Source organism: Lissotriton helveticus, chromosome 5_1 (assembly GCF_964261635.1).
Source record: "Lissotriton helveticus chromosome 5_1, aLisHel1.1, whole genome shotgun sequence".
Classification (NCBI taxonomy): Eukaryota; Metazoa; Chordata; class Amphibia; order Caudata; family Salamandridae; genus Lissotriton; species Lissotriton helveticus.
Window position 1 is genome coordinate 1900219820 of NC_136065.1, and position 14673 is coordinate 1900234492.

The following is a 14673-nucleotide window of genomic DNA, read 5'->3' on the forward strand; positions in this document are numbered from 1 at the left end:
GACCTCTCAATGCATATATAAATTCAGAACATTTCCACATGGTCACGTTACAACAAGTACTTCCTTTACTGAAGAAAGGGGACTTTCTTTCTACACTGGATCTAAAAGACGCCTACTTTCATATCCCAATTCACAAAGCCCACAGAAAATACCTCAGGTTTGTGGTAGAAGGACAGCATTATCAGTTCAAAGTCCTTCCGTTTGGCGTCACTACAGCACCAAGGGTATTCACCAAATGCCTAGCAGTGGTTGCAGCACGCCTAAGAAGACAACAAATACATGTCTTTCCTTACTTGGACGACTGGCTAATAAAGGCGACGTCACAACAGGAATGTCTTCAAAACACACAAAAGACAATTCAACTGCTGCACCAGCGAGGGTTTATTTATTTATTTAAAGGTTTTATAGAGTGCGTAGTAACCCGTGAGCATCCCAGCGCTAGGTGAACTACACAAAATCCCACCTGCAACCAAACAAAATGCAACAGTATCTAGGGGCTACAATAGATACAGAAAAAGCCAAAGTATACCCCAATCCAGTCAGGATTCAGACAATGCTTACATTGATTCAAAGGTTTCAACCGCAACACTCATTAACAGCGCGAGTGTTCATGCAGTTATTGGGGATGATGTCCTCTTGCATACTGCTAATCCCATATGCCAGACTACAAATGTGTCCGCTTCAAGAATGTCTAGCAACACAGTGGAATCAGGCTCAAGGTCAGATTACAGATCTGGTGTTGGTAGACGACCGCACACATCGCTCTCTAAAGTGGTGGAATACAACAAACATTTCCAAAGGGCGGTCGTTCCTAGAACCAATTCCACAAGTGGTGCTAACAGCGGATGCATCGCTCACCGGATGGGGAGCTCATATGGACAGATACACAGTACAAGGGAGATGGAGTGTACAGCAAAAACAACTGCACATAAACCATCTAGAACTACTAGCAGTGTTCCTAGCACTGAAAGCTTTTCAAATGCATATTCTCAACAAGGCAGTCCTGATCAGAACAAACAACATGACAGCAATGTATTATATTCAAAAACAGGGGGGACACACTCTCTCCAACTATCCAGACTAGCACAGGAAATTTGGAGATGGGCCATTGCTCAACAAGTCTATCTGTTAGCCGAACACCTACCAGGAGTTCAAAATCAGATAGCAGACATCTTAAGCAGACAGTCAGAACAAATACACAAATGGGAACTGCACGACCAAATACTGCAACCATTCTTCCAAAGATGGGGACAACCGGAGATAGATCTCTTTGCCACTCATCAGAACGCAAAATGCCAAAGCTTCGCATCCAGGCACCCACACCACCTGTCGCAGGGCAATGCATTATGGATAAATTGGTTCAACAAATTTGCATACGCTTTTCCCCCTCTCCCACTAATTCCATTAGTGGTTCGAAAACTGCAACAACATTCAATGACCATGATACTAGTGGCACCCACGTGGGCAAGACAGCCGTGGTTCACCACTACAGCTCTCACAGGAGCCACACCAAAAACTAAGAATCTCACCCATGCACCTTACACAGAACCATGGAGAAATAATGCACCCAGATCCCAAACAACTGAACCTAGCAATCTGGCTCCTGAGATCTTAGAATTTGGATACTTAAATCTACCTCCAAACTGTATGGAAATTATCAAGCAAGCAAGACGTCCTACCACCAGGGCCTGCTATGCAGCAAAGTGGAAAAGGTTTACTGTATACTGTAACAGTAACAACATCAACCCTCTGGACGCATCTACACAAAATATCATTTGCTACCTACTACACTTACAGCAATGTAACCTTGCTTACACTTCAATTAGAGTACATCTTGCAGCTATAGCAGCATACCTGCAAAACAGGCAACACTTATCCCTATTTAGGATGCCCGCAATTAAGGCTTTCATGGAAGGACTCAAAAGAGTTATCCCACCAAGACTACCAACTTCTCCAGTCTGGAACCTTAACATAGTACTCACCAGACTCATGGGGCCACCTTTTGAACCTATGCATAGGTGTGAAATACAATTTCTTACATGGAAGGTGGCCTTCCTTATAGCCATTACCTCCCTTAGGAGAGTTAGTGAGCTACAGGCATTAACAATACAAGAACCATTTCTACAGTTACACCAGAATAAAGTGGTTCTTAGAACAAATCCAAAGTTCATACCTAAAGTAATTTCAGCATTCCACATCAATCAACCAGTGGAACTACCAGTCTTTTTTCCAAAGCCACAGACGGTAGCAGAGAGTGCCCTACATACACTAGATGTCAAAAGGGCAATATTATACTTCATAGAAAGAACACAAACTTTCAGAAAAACCAAACAACTATTTGTAGCGTTTTCCCCAACACATAAAGGCAATCCTATCTCAAAAGCAGGCATTGCCAGATGGATCGTAAAATGTATACAAATATGTTACATAAAAGCAAAAAGAACATTAACTGTTCCCCCTAGAGCTCATTCTACACGCAAACTAGGGGCATCTATGGCATTCTTAGGGAACATCCCCCTAGATGACATATGTTGTTTTACAAGATTTACCAGGGGGACAAAGAGTGTCCTTTTCCCTCTCTCTCAATTTGTTATTACTACATATGCAGAGCAGCAACTTGGTCTACACCGCATACCTTCACAAAACACTATTGTATTGACGTTCAAGCAACACAACAAGCGAGGGTGGGCCAGGCTGTATTAAAAACTTTATTTCAAACTGTTGCAACAGACACCGGTGACTACCGCTAGGGAGGTAACTGCTGTGTAATCTATTCATAAATGTACCATCTGCAGCCCATATGCCTCGAACGGAATATGCTACTTACCAGTATGCATCTGTTCTTGGCATAGAGGGCTGCAGAGTGGTACATGCCCTCCCTACCTCCCCGGAAACCTGTGTCTGTTCCAACATTATCTTATTTAGATACACATACATGGGCATCTCTTTCTGTATTCTATCATACTACTCCATCTAACCCTACTATGCAAAACAATCTAAGGATGGAGCCGATGCCCATGCGCACTATCACCCAAGGGAGGAGTCACCAGCCTCGTGACTACAAAAGACTTCTCCAAGAGACAAATAAGTGCAATCATCCGAGCCCAACACCAGATGGCGATGTATTCATAAATGTACCACTCTGCAGCCCTCTATGCCAAGAACAGATGCATACTGGTAAGTAGCATATTCCTTTCTGCCTTTCCGTCCTCCAGAATTATTTCTTAATTTTCCAGCTTTAACCCTCATGTTTGTTGCCAATTATTTGCAGTCCTAAAGTTATAGGAACGTTGAATGTCCCGCCGTCTTTCATTTTTGGTGAGGTTTTCTATTTCTACACCGCCGCGCACCTGCGTCAGTTACACACTGGCCCTCACTGATGGGTGACCTGCTATCTGTGGGAACTGCAGTAAAAAACTAGCTAGTTGACAGCCCTCGCTTTTGTTGGAATGCCTGTTTACTTGCACCGCTGTTACCTCGTTCTGTCAGAACAGCAATATTAACTACATTTATCCCGCACAGAATGACCGCATTCCTTGCATGCCTATCCACTTTCCCTTCACCGAATTGCGATACATTTCATCAGTTGAACTGCCATTTTTTATGCATGTTCACTTCTTAATAGGGTATCACGCTATGCGAGATACCACCATATATCGGTATTAAGATATGAGTTATGTCACATCCCCGCCTGCACAGAATGACGGCATTTTTGGCATGTTTGTTTACTTTCCTATCACGGTACCGCAAGCGAGTTATTTATAATTCGGTTCACTTAGTCACATTTTCTCACGCTATCCCTTGCACGCCTGTTCATTTTCCCTGCACGTTATGGCGAATTATTTTATCAGTTGAACGGCCATTTCCCACCGTGCTTGTTTACTAATAATATGGTATTACGCCATGCAAGATACCTCGACATATGCGCAATAACATATGTACCACACAGAATGACTGCATTATCGGAATGCTCGTTCATTTCCAGATTACGGCACAGCATGTGAGCTATCCATTATTCATCGTTCTGTTCACTTCAGTCGCATTTCCTCACGCCACAGCCTTTCACCGACGGTCTGCTTGCACAAGACTTAAATTACGCTTCTGATTTTCCAATCACCTCACTGGAGTATTCAAGGCTTACTTCGCATTTCTGAGACTATCATGATGTTAGTACTCTTTACATTCGCCATCTCCGTTTCATTGTTTTTGATGAACTATTGGGTTTAAACCGTATTTCTTCGGAAGGATCTATTGGAAATTTCATATTACTGTGGAACAAAAATTCACTTCCATGTTGATCTGTTGCTTATTCATTATACAGAAGTGGATTAAACTCCTTGTTGGTGACCGGCTGGGGGACGTTACCCAGCTGAGCAACGCTTCTCATTCATTGTACCGTCATGCTGATTGATCGGACAGTGATACCCTGGTCGCACGCAAAACACAGAGTCAATTGTCGAACTTCAAAAACTACAGTATGGGTGTGCAAGTACCTCCCATTGATCTGCCTAGATATTACACTGGGACATTTCCTAGAGGAAAGGTAAGTAAATCAGTTTTCGTACATTTGCAGTTTTTCAGTATTTCATACAAACCAACTCCACACACAGAACAATTTTCAAGGAAAAACAGTCAATGTATTCTTATGGATAAAAATTAAGTTAACAGTTTGAAGGGAAGTACACGTTATGGGAGTTGGTATTCTGGGGTCAGACACAGGGTTGACCCAGGGTTCCCCCAGGGTTGAGGATGCACTCTCAAAACACCTTCAGCTGCACTAGGGCGGCTAGGTGCAGAGTGCTGATGCCCAATGTTATCCAATGGGGGATAGTGGGCCTCCGGTTGGTGGCTGCTCACAAGCAGGCCACAAGGTTGTGGGAGCAAAACTCCTGGTATTGGGCTCAGGGCAAAGGGGGATCCGAGTTAGCATCCAAAGTACACCCGCAGCGGCGCAGGGTGCAGGGTGCTGTTTTGGCGTTGGGTGCCCTGTTGTTTTCAATGGGGATTGCCGGTTTTGGTTTTTGGCTGAGGTCTCAGTCCAGGAAGACTTCCGGAAAGAACCAACAGCTGGGCCGGTAAGTTAGAGGGCTCGGGACGTAGAGGAACCCCAGGGTTCCAGAAACATGTCTTGTGGTGGCAGGCTGGTGTGTACCAGTCAGGAAACCTACCAGAGGCTGGTCGTTTTTCAGGGGGCATCTCTAAGAGTGCTTTTTTAATTAAATCCCACACTGGCAACAGTGTGGGTTTAATGTGCTGAGAAGTTTGATACCAAACTTCCCAATGTTTAGTAAAGCTATTATGGTGCTGTGGAGTTCATAATGACAAACTCCCAGCACCATATACTCTTAATGGCATTACTGCGCTTACAATGTCTATGAATTGGTCTAGACACTGTACAGGGCTCGTGCACCTGTACCCTCACCACTGGTATAGTGCACCCAGCTAGAGGGGTGGCTGACTTATGTCAGGGCAGTGGGTTGTAGGCATGGCACACAGGGATGTGTGCTATGTCAACTCTTCACTTTGTTCTGCACCATAAGACGCAGCCTGCAATGGCGGTGTGTGTGAGTAAAGGTACAGGGCCTTTTAAGTGTGGTTGCACAATAAGTGCTGCAGCCCTTAGAGCCCTTCCCTGGCCACAGTTCCCTTGATACCAATGGTAACTTTTACAAGGTACTGACATGTGGCCAGAAAGGTGCCAATTGGGGGTATAAGGTACAGTTTTGAGAAAGAACACAGGCCCCGGGAACCTGATTGGCAATGACCCAGGGCACATCAAGTCAAAGTGCATCAGTAGTCCGGCAAAAAGAGGGGGGTTACTGCAACAGAAATCCAGCTTCCTACAGCCAAGCAATAAGAAAGAACAGTGAACCAATAAAACATTGTTAGTGCTACTCCAACAATAAGATAAAGACATATAATAAATAAACATATCTTGTTATAAGGATCTTTTGCGCTGCTGGTGTTACAGCTGTATCTGTAGACTACAAAACATTTACATTCTTCTTCTCGGATAGTAAATGAGAACAAGTTGCCCTCTTCTTGTTCGTTGTTCAGTGCTGAGGTGGCGCAGGGTCGACCCTGATGTTGCTCCAATGTATCCATGTTCTTCAGCTGTTGGCGAGGAGTCTGTGACTTTCAAAGGTCCTTCAAATGTTAGTGTTTTCCGCTGTCGGACAGCCTTTCGGACAAAGATGTGTGTTCCGGGAGGATTGATGGGGCCCTTTTCCTTCTGCTTTGATATCTGAGTAGAAAGAAACTGCGCCGTGTGTGTTAACTCATACAGACACTCAAACATTTCAGCTTTCACAATTTCAAAAGAAGTTTCAGTATCAGTTTTAGGTCTAGTTCCTGGGACTGATACATTTATTGATCGTACAGTGACAAGCTGAACAGGCGTTAGGTGTTAGTCGGAACTTGGAGTATTTATAAATGAACACAGGGCAATCAGTAAGCAATAGAGCAATTTTTTTTCCAATTGTGGCCCTTATCTTGATTATTTTATTTTTAAGCAGACCGTTTATCGCTTTCTTGGGTGTATGTGGATGTTAATTGTGTTTAATCCCTTACATGACCTCTAGGAGCATGACACTGGCTGTTGCTTTAGCATCATTGTGGACACATGGTCCAGCTTTGATCCAAACATGTGGGGTAAAATGTTTCTGGTCTAATGGTACTTGTTGTCTGGCCTGTGGCATGACAGGTTTTCCTGTTACAGTCTGCGCATAGATAAAATCTGAGGGATCTAGTTGTGTTCCCCTCTTTTTATGTGCACACCTGACCCCCCCCCCCAGTGTACCAAATGTGTCATCTAGTCCTCACCAAACATTCTCTGTCTATGAACTGTGGCTAGGTGTGAAACAGTAGTTGTGTAATTGTGTGGGCACAATATTCAGAAATATATAACACATATGCACCAGTGGAACTCCTAACCAGATATGAGGAGGTGAAAATGTGATAATTGAGCATATGTATGCAAGCATCCTTCTAGACCTCTCCGCTGCCTTCAACACTGTCTCTCACCACCAGAATCCTTGACGCCGGCATTCAGGGAACCGCCCTCGACTGGCTGTGCACCTTCCTCACTGGCAGAACTCAATTCGATTCACGCCCTTCCTCTCCAAACTCACAGAGATCAACTGCCGAGTACCCCAAGGATCATCGCTCAGTCTCATGCTCTTCAACATATACATGGCCCCCCTTTCCGTCATCCAGCATGGAGAAGAAGGAACCCAACACCACCAGACTCAGCTTTCAGGAAGGAATGAAAGACATCTCATCCTGGATGAGGAGCAGCTGTCTGAAGCTCAACTCTGAGAAGACTGAAGTCCTCGTCCTCGGACCCACCCCCTCAGCATGGGACAACACCTAGTAGGCCACCTCCCTCTGCAACCCCTCTACCCTCACTGACCACGCACGGAACCTCAGCATCATACTCGACTCCTCCCTCACCAGGACCTGACAGTTCAACGCCATCGCCTCCACCTACTTCAACACCCTCCGCATCCTTCGCAAGACCTTCAAATGGATCCTCCCCTGAATCCAAAAAGACAGTTACCCACGCACTCATAACAAGCCGACTGGATACAGAAATGCCCTCTACGCCGGAATTAACAAATCCCTGCTATGCAAAATCCAGACCATCCGGAACACCGCGTCCAAACTCGTCCTCTGCATCCCACGACACACAAACACATCACTCAACACCTGCAAGACCTCCACCGGCTTCCAGTCGAGTAGAGAGTAACCCTCAAGCTACTCACACATGCCTAAAAATCCCTCCACATCATCGCACTCAAATACCTCAACAAAAGAGTCTCCTTCCATGTACCCAAGAGAAGCCTCCACTCCGCCGACCTCACCCTTGCCGAAACCCCACACATCCGCAGAGCCAGAACGGGTTGAAGAGCCTTTTCCTACATCGCGGTGGAACCGAGGGAGTTAGGTCCTTAGTGGGACTGAGGTGGGAGCTGGACCATATAGACTATTAAACAACAAAGAAATGCCACCACCCTCGTATCTAAATGAAAAATAATCTATCTAATAAAGACCAAGTGCAACCTCATGAAACTTGGTACGGTATTTTTATTTATACCAGTTATTCTTGTTTTTGAATTGTTTTTTGAAAAATAATTTTTTCTTTATAGCAGAAAAATACACAATTGGACAATTATACAATATTTACAATTCTGACAACAACACGCTGAATCAAGACAATATCACAAGAACACAAGACATTATATATACAATATACAACTTCATCATTGTTTTGAAAATGAATTCATAAATTGAACAAACAAAGCGATGTGAAAACAAGAGCAAGGACAAAAGTACAACGTCTTCAAAATTGATCATTCAATGATATAACTTGCTCTTGTAAGTGTGCCGACGCGTTTCAGGTTCGAGTATCGAATTTTCGAACCCTCATCAGGGCTTTGTTATTCGTCTGTGTGGGGTACAAAAATAATAACGTTTTGTCGAAAGCCTATACACCTCAATGGACTGCCTCCTTTTGTGTGTTAGAATTCTAAAGAGAAATACCTGTGTTTTTCAGGCAGGGCATCTTTTCATCTATAACTCTTTAAGACGTGGCTTCAAGCTTTTATTTCTAAAGTGAACAAAGCGTGAATTGTGTCACAAACTTCTCCTAAGGACAGTGTGACAAATATTTCTGCGCCTTATTTACCTCACTGCACAGCGTCTGATGCCTTGTCAAGGGAGGGGATTGTGGTCACACGGCCGGCCTAATCAGAGAGAAAAAAGTAATCGGTATGCTATTCATTTCACTGATAGAAATATAAATATCGTGGTTCCGTTTGCCTCATACCTTGAAACAGCTTGTTCAAGTTCTGCAAAGGATGAAGATGTATATTGTATATATAATGTCTTGTGTTCTTGTGATATTGTCTTGATTCAGCGTGTTGTTGTCAGAATTGTAAGTTCGAGGCATATGGGCTGCAGATGGTACATTTATGAATAGATCGCCATCTGGTGTTGGGCTCGGATGATTGCACTTGTTTTTCTTCTGGAGAAGTCTTTGTCGTCATAGATGACTCCTCCTCTTGGTGTTAGTGCGCATGGGCATCGGCTCCATCCTTAGATTGTTTTTTTCCGCCATCGGGTTCGGATGAGGATCGAAGCGCTCCGGACCGACTTCGATAAAGAAGGTTATATTCGGCGCGTAACCCTTTCCAATTCGACGGTATTGTTATCGAACGCAACTTCACTTCCATACCGACGCGTTTCCAAGGACGACGACTACGAGAAACTCGAAGTAGTCCAGCCCGGGGTCCATGGAAAGGACTCCATTCAAAAAATGTCCAACGTGTGGTGCTAAGTTCCCACACAAGGACCTACACGAGGTGTGCAACCTCTGCTTGTCCCCTGAACACGAATCCAGGGACTGTGAGGCCTGTGCAGCGTTCTCTTCAAAATCGACGATTAGAAACCGTCGAGCCCGAAGACACGAGGTATCGAGAATGCAGTCACAAGCAATCCCGGAGCTGTTCGAGGACCAGCACCCAGAAGAGGAGGAAGCAGAGGCCGACGAGGCGGGGTCTGAAGTGGACGAGTCCGACGTCGAGGAAATCGACGTCCAACAAACCGTGAGTGACGACGTCCCTTTACCAAAGAACAGACCCCGCACGGTGTCGACCCCGCCCTCGAGCCCGGTCAGACAACCGAAAAAAGTTTCCGACGCCCCGCCTTCGAGCCCTGCAACGAAACCGAAACCGAAACACTCGGTCTCCCATCATGGTGGTTCCGATAAACGGACCTCATCGACACCGAAGCTCCAAGTCAAGGAAAGCTCGAAGTCGAAGCAGTCCACGTCGACACCGAAACACGTTTCGACGTCGAAAACACCCTCGACACCGGGGACATCTTCGATACCGAAAACATCGGATCCGAATAAAATCTCGGTGCCGAAAATACAAATGGACAGTCAGAAGAAAAAACACCTTTCGGAACTGAAAACTGCGGTACCGACACAGGAATACAAGACCGATCCTAAACAAAAGACTCTGTTTATTGATCCAAAAACTGGCAAGGTAGTCACAGAACTACCTAAAAAGAGGAAGAATGAACATTCGGACGACAAAACTCATCCGAAGAAGAGAACAATGGGGACAAATACAACTCCTCCCCCTTCTCCAAAACCTAGACACACACCATCTTCTCCTCTTCCTCACAATAGACCAAATATTCCTCCCACACGACCATCTACACCTACAACAGATGTAGAGAGTGACACAGGGGAGGGGGAACATCCTGGGGATGATGAAGACACAATCCCAGAGGAGGCAGACCCATGGGAAGAGTACAATGTAGGGTCAGATAACGATAACGACCCTGAAATGTATCCTTCAAAACCTTCACCTCCTGATGATAATACTGGTTTTGCGCAACTCATTAATAGAGCAGCAACATATCACAAGGTAGAACTACATGCAGAACCTCAAATAGAGGATTTCTTATTAGAAACACTACCTACTGCACAAAGAACATCAGGAACACTACCAATGCTTAAGGGCCTTCTCAGTCATACATCAGAGATATTCAAAGACCCAGTGAGGGCTAGGGTACTGAACCCAAGAATCGATAAGAAATATAGGGCAGCTCCAAAAGACCCAATATACATTAAAGGGCAAATTCCTCTAGACTCACTAGTGGTCACAAACGCTCGTAAGAGAGCAAACACTTTATCTACAGGAGAAGCTCCACCTCCTGACAAAGAGTCTAAGCTAATAGATGCCTCTGGCAAGAGAGTAGCATCTCAAGCGGCAAACAGCTGGCGCATAGCTAATACGCAAGCACTACTTGCAAGGTATGACAGAGCGCATTATGATGAATTAGAAAAACTCATCACACATCTCACTAAAGAACTTCAAAAGAGGGCAGATCAACTCATACAAGAAGGGAAGTTAATTACTAACACTTCCATAAAGTGCGCCCTAGACGCGGCAGACACTGCAGCAAGATCTACAAACACAAGCATCATGTTAAGGAGACATGCATGGCTCAGGGTATCAGGGTTCAAACAAGAGGTACAAACATCGTTACTGAACCAACCTTTTGATGGGAAAACACTTTTCGGCACAGGGACAGATGAGGCCTTAGAAAAGATGAAAAAGGATACGGAAACGGCTAAATCAATGGGAGCCTTGCAACAGCCGACACAAAGAGGTTCCTTTCGTAGGTCCACCTATAGAGGAGGATCCAAAAATACAGGTACAAGCCAGCAACAAACCTCTTTTACACCTACATCACCCAGAGGTAATTCTAGAGGTAGTTACAGAGGTAACAACAACAAGGGTAGAGGTCGCGGAAACAACAACAACCGCAACTCTCCAACCCCAAAGCAGTGACTTCATACAGCTCCCCCCAGACCATATAACACCGGTCGGGGGACGCCTATCACAGTTCCTACCTGTCTGGGAAAACATCACATCAGACAGGTGGGTGAGACAAATTATCCAACATGGTTATTGCCTGGAACTCACATCTACCCCACCAAACATCCCCCCCAAACAGCGTCCAATGAAACAAGATCACCTGACACTGTTAAAGCAGGAAGTACTATCCCTGCTAGGAAAGCATGCCATAGAGAAGGTTCCACAGCACCAACAAGGAACAGGAGTATACTCCCTATACTTCCTAATTCCCAAAAAGGATGGGTCTCTAAGACCGATACTGGACCTAAGACCTCTCAACGCATACATAAATTCGGAACATTTCCACATGGTCACGCTCCAACAGGTACTTCCTTTACTGAAGAAAGGGGACTTTCTTTCTACACTGGATCTAAAAGACGCTTACTTTCATATCCCGATTCACAAAGCCCACAGGAAATACCTCAGGTTTGTGGTAGAAGGACAACATTATCAGTTCAAAGTCCTTCCGTTTGGTGTCACAACGGCACCAAGGGTGTTCACAAAATGCCTGGCAGTGGTGGCAGCTCACCTAAGAAGACAACAAATACATGTCTTCCCATACTTGGACGACTGGCTAATAAAGGCCAAGTCACAAGAGGAATGTCTTCAAAACACACAAAAGACAATTCAGCTACTACACCAGCTAGGGTTCACGGTGAACTACACAAAGTCACACCTACAACCAAGCAAGGTTCAACAATATCTGGGGGCTACTATAGACACAGAAAAAGCCAAAGTATACCCCAATCCAGTCAGGATCCAAACAATGCTTACAATCATTCAAAGATTCCAGCCACAACACTCACTACCAGCAAGAGTGTTCATGCAGCTATTAGGGATGATGTCATCCTGCATACTGCTAATACCATATGCCAAACTACAAATGCGTCCGCTACAAGAATGCTTAGCGACACAGTGGAATCAGGCTCAAGGACAGATTACAGATCTGGTGTTGGTAGACGACCGCACACACCGCTCTCTGAAGTGGTGGAACACAACAAACATTGCCAAGGGGCGGTCGTTCCTAGAACCAATTCCACAGGTGACAATAACAGCGGACGCATCGCTCACAGGATGGGGAGCACATATGGAGAAATACACAGTACAAGGAAGGTGGAGTGTGCAGGAAAAAAGACTGCACATCAATTACCTAGAACTACTAGCGGTGTTTCTAGCATTGAAAGCCTTCCAAATACATGTTACCAACAAAGCAGTCCTGATCAGAACAGACAACATGACAGCAATGTATTATATTCAAAAACAGGGGGGGACGCACTCTCTCCAACTATCCAGACTAGCACAGGAAATCTGGAGATGGGCCATTCCTCAAAACATCTATCTGTTAGCCGAACACCTACCAGGAGTCCAAAACCAGATAGCAGACATCTTAAGCAGACAGTCGGAACAAATACACGAATGGGAACTGCACCAACAAATACTGCAGCCATTCTTCCAAAGATGGGGACAGCCAGAGATAGACCTCTTTGCCACTCATCAGAACGCAAAATGCCAAAGCTTCGCGTCCAGGTACCCGCACCACCTGTCGCAGGGCAATGCGTTATGGATAAATTGGTCCAACAAATTTGCATACGCTTTTCCCCCTCTCCCACTAATCCCATTAGTGGTCAGAAAACTACAACAACACTCAATGACCATGATACTAGTAGCACCCACGTGGGCAAGACAACCGTGGTTCACCACGCTCCTGCAACTCTCACAAGTGCCACATCAAAAGCTACAAATTCTACCCATGCACCTTACACAGAACCATGGAGAAATAATGCACCCAGATCCCACACAATTGAACGTTGAACCTAGCGATCTGGCTCCTGAAATCCTAGAATTTGGGTACTTAGATCTACCCCCAAATTGCATGGAGATAATTAAACAAGCGAGACGTCCCACCACCAGAGCATGCTATGCAGCTAAGTGGAAGAGGTTTGCTATACACTGTACTAATAACAATATCAACCCTCTGGACGTATCAACAAAGGAGATTATTTGCTACTTATTACACTTACAGCAATGTAATCTAGCGTACACATCTATCAGGGTACACCTAGCAGCTATAGCAGCGTACCTACAAAACAGGCAGCACATATCACTGTTCAGAGTACCAGCGATAAAAGCCTTCATGGAAGGCCTTAAAAGAGTCATTCCACCAAGATTACCACCTTCCCCAGTCTGGAACCTCAACGTAGTACTCACCAGACTAATGGGGCCACCTTTCGAACCTATGCATAGGTGCGAAATACAATTCCTTACATGGAAGGTGGCTTTCCTTATAGCCATTACCTCACTCAGGAGGGTAAGTGAATTACAGGCATTGACAATACAAGAACCATTCCTACAGTTACACCAGAATAAAGTGGTTCTTAGAACAAACCCAAAGTTCTTGCCTAAAGTAATTTCAGCATTTCACATCAACCAGCCAGTGGAACTACCAGTCTTCTTTCCAAAGCCACAGACGGTAGCAGAAAGGGCTCTACATACACTAGATGTCAAAAGAGCCATTTTGTACTACATAGAAAGAACACAAAACTTCAGGAAAACTAAACAACTATTTGTAGCATTTTCCCCAACACATAAGGGCAATCCTATCTCTAAAGCAGGCATCGCTAGATGGATTGTAAGATGTATACAAATATGTTACATTAAAGCAAAGAGAACATTAACTGTTCCTCCTAGAGCTCATTCTACACGAAAACTAGGAGCATCTATGGCATTCTTAGGGAACATTCCCCTAGATGACATATGTAGAGCAGCAACTTGCTCTACACCACATACATTCACAAAGCACTACTGTGTTGATGTACAGGCTGCACAACAAGCCAGAGTGGGCCAAGCTGTATTAAAAACTCTATTTCAAACAGTTGCGACAGACACTGGTGACCACCGCTAGGGAGGTAACTGCTGTACAATCTATTCATAAATGTACCATCTGCAGCCCATATGCCTCGAACGGAATATGCTACTTACCAGTATGCATCTGTTCTTGGCATAGAGGGCTGCAGAATGGTACATGCCCTCCCTGCCTCCCCGGAAACCTGTGTCTGTCCCAACATTATCTTATTTAGATACACTTACATGGGCATATCTTTATGTATTATACTACACTACTCCATCTAACCCTACTATGGCAAAACAATCTAAGGATGGAGCCGATGCCCATGCGCACTAACACCAAGAGGAGGAGTCATCTATGACGACAAAGACTTCACCAGAAGAAAAACAAGTGCAA

General features: G+C 44.8%; 1 protein-coding gene across 2 annotated transcripts in view; it reads left to right on the top strand.

Moving 5' to 3' along the window:
• LOC144755964 (ATP-dependent RNA helicase DHX58-like) overlaps positions 1 to 14673 on the top strand; it is a 121938-nt gene that overhangs the window by 82928 nt on the left and 24337 nt on the right. The gene's annotated exons all lie outside the window — the stretch shown is intronic.